Genomic DNA, 7,355 nt, shown 5'->3' on the forward strand with positions numbered 1-7,355 from the left:
GGATCTGGCTGTTCCTATCATCATTTTAGGGAAAAAAGTTTTACATGCTCTTTTCTTTATTTCTACTTTATCATATAACCATAATTTATTATCTTAAAATAGACTTTTATGAGATAGCACAGTACATACACCATGGTTGACAACAACTATTGTTGGATGTGTATATTCTTATATGTCTATTTGATGCTAGTCTCATCCTCAATGTAGTTTATCAATAGCTTCCCTCTATAGTTTACAAAAATGATTGTTTAAAAAATATTTCCTTTGGCCCTCACAGGAAACATTTATTACACAGACTCTACCCTTTCGCAATTCAGCCAGAACATAAAAAGATGAAATATATGGTTTGACGCTTTGCCTTTTGAATTTACTGTTATTTGTTTTCAAAAGGAATCAATTTGCTATATTTTTGGCATCATATTCATAGATAGCACCTAAATATTCATTTGCAGGGTTCATTTTCCAGCCTGTTCACTCATTTTCTGTAAGACAGAGGTTTAATATCTGTAGTAAGGAAAAACATTTTAATTTGTAGATGAATTTTACATTCCATAATGAGTCAATTACTTGCTGAGCATATGTTTTCTTTAAATGTTACTATATCATTTTAACAAATATACTGTATTAATTTATGAAGAAATGCACAAATCTTCAAAACACCCTACAATGATATCATAATATGCTTCTGAAACGCTGTTTATTCATTTTATTGCTTTATTTATATGAAGCAGCAGTGAAATTTGCAAACCAGCTGTAGCGATAACAGGTGTGCATGCCCCCTGGATATTTGACGGATATATTCCTGCTAAGTGGTAGTCTAATCACCCAAGCTCCATGGAAGACTAAATTTAAATCAGATGTTAATTGCCTCCAGAGTTCAGCTGATCTTTGCATTCAATTATCTCCCACAAAGCCAAATGGAGAAATGCTTTGACTCAGGAAATTGTATATGAAATCTACATCTGCTATAAGAAAAATAAGTTTACAAACTGTGTCCATTTAAAAAGAAAAAACCCTTACTCATTCTCAGATCTAATACTGTCTCGCTATCTGTTCTGTCTTATCTTCATCAAACAATTTCTAAAAAGATTATATCTAGAAAATCTCTAGTTTATAATTCTATCATTACAAGCTTCCTTAAATAAGGAATTGAATTTTTTCATCTCTCTATAGTGGATATCTCCAGCAGAGTCTGTTTTCTACAGAAAATGTCCACACATCTATGCCAGCCTACGTAGAGACTTACAGTGGGCATATGTTTTGTTTTGTTTTGTTTTGTTTTAATTTCAAGATACTTTGTTTTTAAAACAGGCCACAACACTAAGCTTTTGGCCCGTTCTGCCAATGTCCAAGCTACAAACGCTTGCTCAGCAGCTGAGGGGCCCTCTTTAGTAGCATGTCGGAAGAGTGAATAAAAATCCATATAAAACAAATATTCAAATAGTAGCCATAGGAACACAGATAAGTGGGACCCCATCTCCTTGTCTTCCATATTATTCCATCTGTGCCAACCCAACTTACAAAGACATTTCGACACTAGCAGTGATTAAGTTAAATGCCCCCAAATCCCTTAATTCAAGCTACGCTCGCAGCAACAGCGACCAGAATGGCATCTGTCTTCACACTGGTACCAGCAGAAGCGCAGGCTGCCGGGTGGCGTTTCACCGCACTCTCCCGGGCACGACACGGGCAGGGTGCTGACATCCTGCTCCTCCACTTCGGGTGCGAAGTCCCGGTTCTGAATTCGTTGCATCACTTGCCATGCCGGCCCTGACGTCACACGGTAGATGGTCGGCCCCTGGAACCGACGGACAGCAGCAGCGGCGGCAACGGTGTAAGCACCTGTGTTTTTTCAAAGAGCATCCGGTCGCCCACATGCATCTCAGACAAGCTACAGCGTTCCAGGCCAGCACGTGTTGGTCCCCACACGCTGGACGAGTAATGCTTCTCATCCGGTGTGGGCCTCTTCTGCAGAGTGGCCTTCGCATGTGCATGATCATAGAGGAGAGGATGCGATTAAATGGTCTGCATACTCCATCATTCACATAATACATAAAGGCTTTTTCGCTCGACTCACCATTATCAGAGCCTGTTTGTTCCTTTAATACGATTTTTTTTTTTTTTTTTTAGTTGAATAATTGATGGTTTTAAATTCTTCTTTTAATATTTTTTTTTTTTTTTTTTTTTTTTTTTTGGCAATGATACTGACTGCAAGCATGAACGCTGATGCAACATAATATCTGCTTGGCTCTGCTCCGAGTGTCACTCCTGAGTCTGATGGAAAACACTTGTCCAGTGCTGGGTTGATTACCCTGGCGATCTCTTCAAATATAAGCTTCATATCCTCGGTTCCAGGAAAGCCACCGCCAACCAGCTCCCATGTCAAAGACACAGTGGGCACCAGAGATGGCCTGCCTGCGGGCCTCAGGATCAGTACAGCTACTTCCCACATGGAAGCCGACACCAGTGACATCAATATTTAGCTCTCTCACCCATTCCGAAGGAAGCCTGCTGGTGTTGAGTGTGGCATAGACTTAACACTGAGGCGACAGACTGCTTTGGGATCACCAGTGGCAATCCGCAAAACCAACTCTGCCTTGGGACGTGCTCGGGCAAGTCGCCTCAAGTCCCCTCAAGTCCCCTCTTTCCTCAGTCAACTTACGTTGTAACTTTTCCGGCTCCCATTCCTTCTTCCTCCTTGTTAATATAGACATGGCACAGTGGACAAGTTCATGGGTCTGCTCTGCTCTGTCTTTAATCCCTCAGATCCTGGGCCAGCTTATGCATGTCACCTCTCTGCAAGTGACTTCTGTATCTCCAGTCTTGATGCCTACCAAGTTGAAGTGTCAGTTTCCCAACTGTATGTTGGCTGCACAGGATAGTCTTTCTGGCAATCCGGTGCCATCCAACACCTCCTTCCCCGTCCGATGTCTGCTTCCTTCCTTTTTCTACGTATCTCGTCTTTCACTATTATCTCAATGGGTATTTGAGTTCAAACTTTCAAAGTGGCCTTGAGCTTTCACTCACTTTCTTTTTCTTCCTTCACCCCCCAAAGATCCATCTTTATTTAATCTATTTCAGTTTTCTAATTTCTTTTTGTAATAAAATTTCTAGTCATATCGAGCTTCATACAATTGTTACTCTGTGAGGAATTATAATATACTAAACTTTCAGTTTGAAACATAGTGAGCATCTTAGCTCTGGTAAGCAAGGATTGTGACGTGCCTATACATACTCTGATCATATTGCCTTTTTTTCTTGTATCCAATCTCTTGTTTAATAGGCAATAATAAAATAATACTCTTTAATTGTCTCATTTATGCTTTTTATTAAAAATGAAGGGAGGAGGTGTGTTTTTTAAGTTCAAGCTATTAGAATTAGTTACTTACAAAAGACACTGCATAAAAAGTGTTAAATTTCTAGGCAAAACAAAACAAAATCTATACTATTACAAACGTCTATTCTAATGCTAAGGCAAATTAAAAGCCAGGAGCTGCAAATATCCAAAAGAAAGAAAGATCAATCAACCTACTTGTGGAGATAAAATCAATCGATGGAGAAGCAGAAACAGTGCTAAATACACCAAGCAGAAAGCCCCAGTTCACACGCACCGCACAATTCTTTGTGAAAAGAAGAAAATACGATTAGTTGAAAACCATCCAATTACCAGAAACCTAGCTTGTCCTCTTGTTTTCTATCATGAAATACACGTCTATAAACCTATCTTTTTATTTTATTATTATTATTACTTTTTAAATTCAGGCAGGCACTGAGTAAAAGAAGCTCAGATGTAATTGAAGACTAGAAATACCATGGTGGTTTTTTTAAGTCCCATAACATAAAACAGGCAGACCAATTTAAACTAGGTTTAGAAAATAAAAAGTTGCTGTCGGCCTAGTTTAATCCCAGCAAATTTGATATCAGAACAATAAATCCCTAAAAATGTAGGCTTCCAATGGAACCTTGTTAAATATTTAATCACAGGCACTAGGCCCATAACCATAAGCTATGCTCCTTATTCTTATCTATTTCCATCCTTTTGATGGAAGAGATCAAATGATGAGGAATAATCACTCGTGTGAGCATATGCGTGCTTTCCTACTGGTAATATTGCGGCATATAGATCTAGTTGTGTAAGGATGAAATTATAATAATGACGACTTCTGCAACAGAAAGAGAAGACAATCTCTCCCCTCTACATTGGTGAGATGCGTGATATTAGGATAAAGGTGCAGACCTTTTGGGTTGTTTTAGATTCATATTTAAAAAATACAAAAGCTGTCTTGAGCTATCAGAAGGTGTCAATTTAATGCCCAAGTATATATTGCGCCGAAACGGGATTAGCACACACATTAATAAGTTAATTTTTGCTCATCTGACAGAGCTTAGCTTACATGCAATTTCTTTAAGAAAGCTTCTTTGACCTCCAAGAAGAAGTCTGTTCTTCTGACCTATGTTCTGCAGAGACTTGTATTTTTCTTACCCAGCCTGAATCTCAACAATGAAAGCTGTCCAATTAGATTCTAGTCTCCATGAGGGCAGGGACCATGCCTAACCAATTAAATCCTACATCCCACTGGCAAACGTTGCCTTCACATATTAATAAACAGAGGATCTAGGACTGTATTTACAAATATGAACTTAAATAGCTGAAAAGCCAGACTAAGAATAAAATAAAAAGAGACCTTTCAACACTCACATTTCTATGGACAGGAAGACGCTGAAAAATAAACTACCCAGCTACAAACACAGGCCATTTCTGTGGAACAGGAAAGCTGAGTTGGCACAATTAAGAGTACAGTGGACAGCCTAATGGTGGCCGTAGATCAGGGAGTAGGACTGGATTCTAATCAAAAAACTGGTGAGAGGAGCACTGTCAAATTTTAGGATTACTGAAGATGAGTGTCTGCTATGTGCTTCCCATTTTCCCTCTTTGTAAACTGAAATGTCAGTTATGCTGTCTTATGCCTGACAATTACTGTATGCTGGGTGATTTTAGGGCAGATAACTGGTCTCTTCAGGCCATAAGTCTTCAGATCTAGAAGGATCATACCAAGGAACCCAACCAGGAACCCCATCCACACCTAGACCCGATTTAGATAATGCGATTCTTAATCTTAAGCCTGATTCTCTAATGGGTTGCGATTTTGAGAGAGGTCTTTGGCAGGGCGAGTGTATTCTGAAGAGTGGAGGACTATAAATAATTCATGGCCAAAATCAGTCTATAGAAATTTTAAAACCTGGCCGCAAATTCTTTAGTACTCTTCTTCCCATGGAGAGGTGGGAGTAAGTGCCTCATCCCCTTGAGCTTGTGACTACTTAAACAATAGAATATGATAAAAATTAGGCTATGTCACTGCGGAGGCTAAATCATAAAAGGCCATTCAGTGTCTGCCTTGCCTGCTGTGACATTCACTAAGGTACCATTTAAGATGTCTAACTACTCTGAAGCTGTCATGCTATATGGAAACCCAGCTATATGAAGAAGCCAAGTAGAGACATGCCTGTCAATCATGTCAGTGGAGCCTGTCTTCACATCATCCCAGCTCAATAATAAATGAAGATCAGTGATTCACAAAGTTAGTGCATGGACCTCTCAGGGCAAGTGAGCTTCTTTCAAGGAGTCTGCGAGGTCGAAGTATGTTTAAAACTATTTAATAGTGCTAACACGTTATTTGCCTTTTGCACTGTGTTGATATTTGAAGTTCTGCAAAAACCGCTGATGGCTTAGCACAAACCAAGGCAGAGCCTCCACCTTATCCTAACACTCTTTAAATTCTTCGCTACCATACCCTTGCAGTAAAAGAAAAAATAAGGTCATTGTCACTTAAGAATATCCTTGGCGATGCAGGAAAAAATATTAATTTTGTTAAACCAAGATCCTTTAGTACTCATCTTTTTAATATGCTATGTGACAAGAGGTGCATAAATAGGCATAAAGGACATCGCTGCGTACAAAGTCTGCTGCTTGTCTCAAGAAAAAGCACTTGTGCGATTGCGTAGTGGGCTGAATGAGGCGCTTTTTTCACTAAATACCAATTTTTACAGGAAAGAATGACTGAAAAACTATGGTTAATCCTCATTAGACACTTGCAAATTATTTTCTCCAAAAAGAAAGAACTACTTCAAAGAAAAACATGACTATTGATCGTCGACGAAGAATTTTTAGTTTATATCTGCCACTATTAGCTTAATAGCTCCCCAAGATTTTTCTGATGAGATGGGTGATGATTTTAATTAATGTCATTCTTTAATTTTTATGATGAAATATACCAACATTTGCAAGATCTGCCTAGCTCAATGAAACAATATTTTCCTAATGACCTGTGCACATTATAAAAATTATTCATGAGTAAAAGATCCATTCAAAGTGAAAGATATGTCAATGGATTTTAATGCGAGAGAGAGCAAAATGCTCCCTAATGCAGTTTCGGATTCCACACTGCAACAGAACCTTAAGAAAATACCTCTTGTAAAATTTTGTATTGTACTGAAAGAGAATATTCACATTTATCTGAAGAGGCTATTAAAACGTCCCTCCTTTTCCAACTTTACCTCTGTATAAAATCAGGTTTTCTTCATACATTTCAATCAAAACGAGATATCATAACACGGGGCACAGAAGCAATTATGAAAAACTGAATGTTTTCTATTAAGTCGGAAATTAAGGGTTTTTGCAAAAAAATGTAAAATAATGTTACTCTTTTCACTTTTTTGTTTTGGAAAATACAGCTTTTTTTATTTAAAAAGTTACATATGATATCAATTAAAAAGCTTATCTCAGCTATTTTAAATACATTTAAAATAAATTTCTGTCTTAATTTTTAGTATGGTGAGTAGCGATGTTTATAATCCACATAAACAAAGACCCTTTGAGGCCGGAATAATTTTTAAACATGTGAAAGTGTTCCAAGACCAAAACAAACAAACAAAAAAAACCCCAAAAAAACAAAAAACAAAAAACAAAAAAAACCTGCCCCAATGATTCCAGACCTCAGTTGTTCCAGGCCTGCCAGCCACTAGAATGTTCCCAGCTGAGGCTACAGTCGGCACGGAGCAGACACAGGCTATCCTACTGTGCCCTTTCTGAACTCCTCACCCACACGCATTTCCTAGAATTCACCATGTCCCTCATCCTAAATTTCCTGGATTTACCAAATTGGCTAGATTTGATCTCTGAGGTCACTCATGAAGTGCTTCCCTGTTTTCAGTTTTCATAACCAGAAATTTAATTCAGGCACTTAGCTTCTCTCTCTCCAAAGATGGCAACAGCCTTCTAATAATCTGCTTAGCTCCCGCTGCCCTTACAGTCAGGCTAGTACTTTATGGCAGGAGATCTTTTTTTTTTTTTTTCT

The 7,355-nt window shown here is 38.4% G+C and overlaps 1 pseudogene; it reads right to left on the reverse strand.

Moving 5' to 3' along the window:
• Positions 1-1,575: 1,575 nt before the first annotated feature.
• Positions 1,576-3,193, reverse strand: LOC102892758 (annotated as a pseudogene).
• Between the last annotated feature and the right edge of the window lie 4,162 nt (positions 3,194-7,355).

This window comes from Pteropus alecto, unplaced genomic scaffold, assembly GCF_000325575.1.
Source record: "Pteropus alecto unplaced genomic scaffold, ASM32557v1 scaffold21, whole genome shotgun sequence".
Taxonomy (NCBI): Eukaryota; Metazoa; Chordata; class Mammalia; order Chiroptera; family Pteropodidae; genus Pteropus; species Pteropus alecto.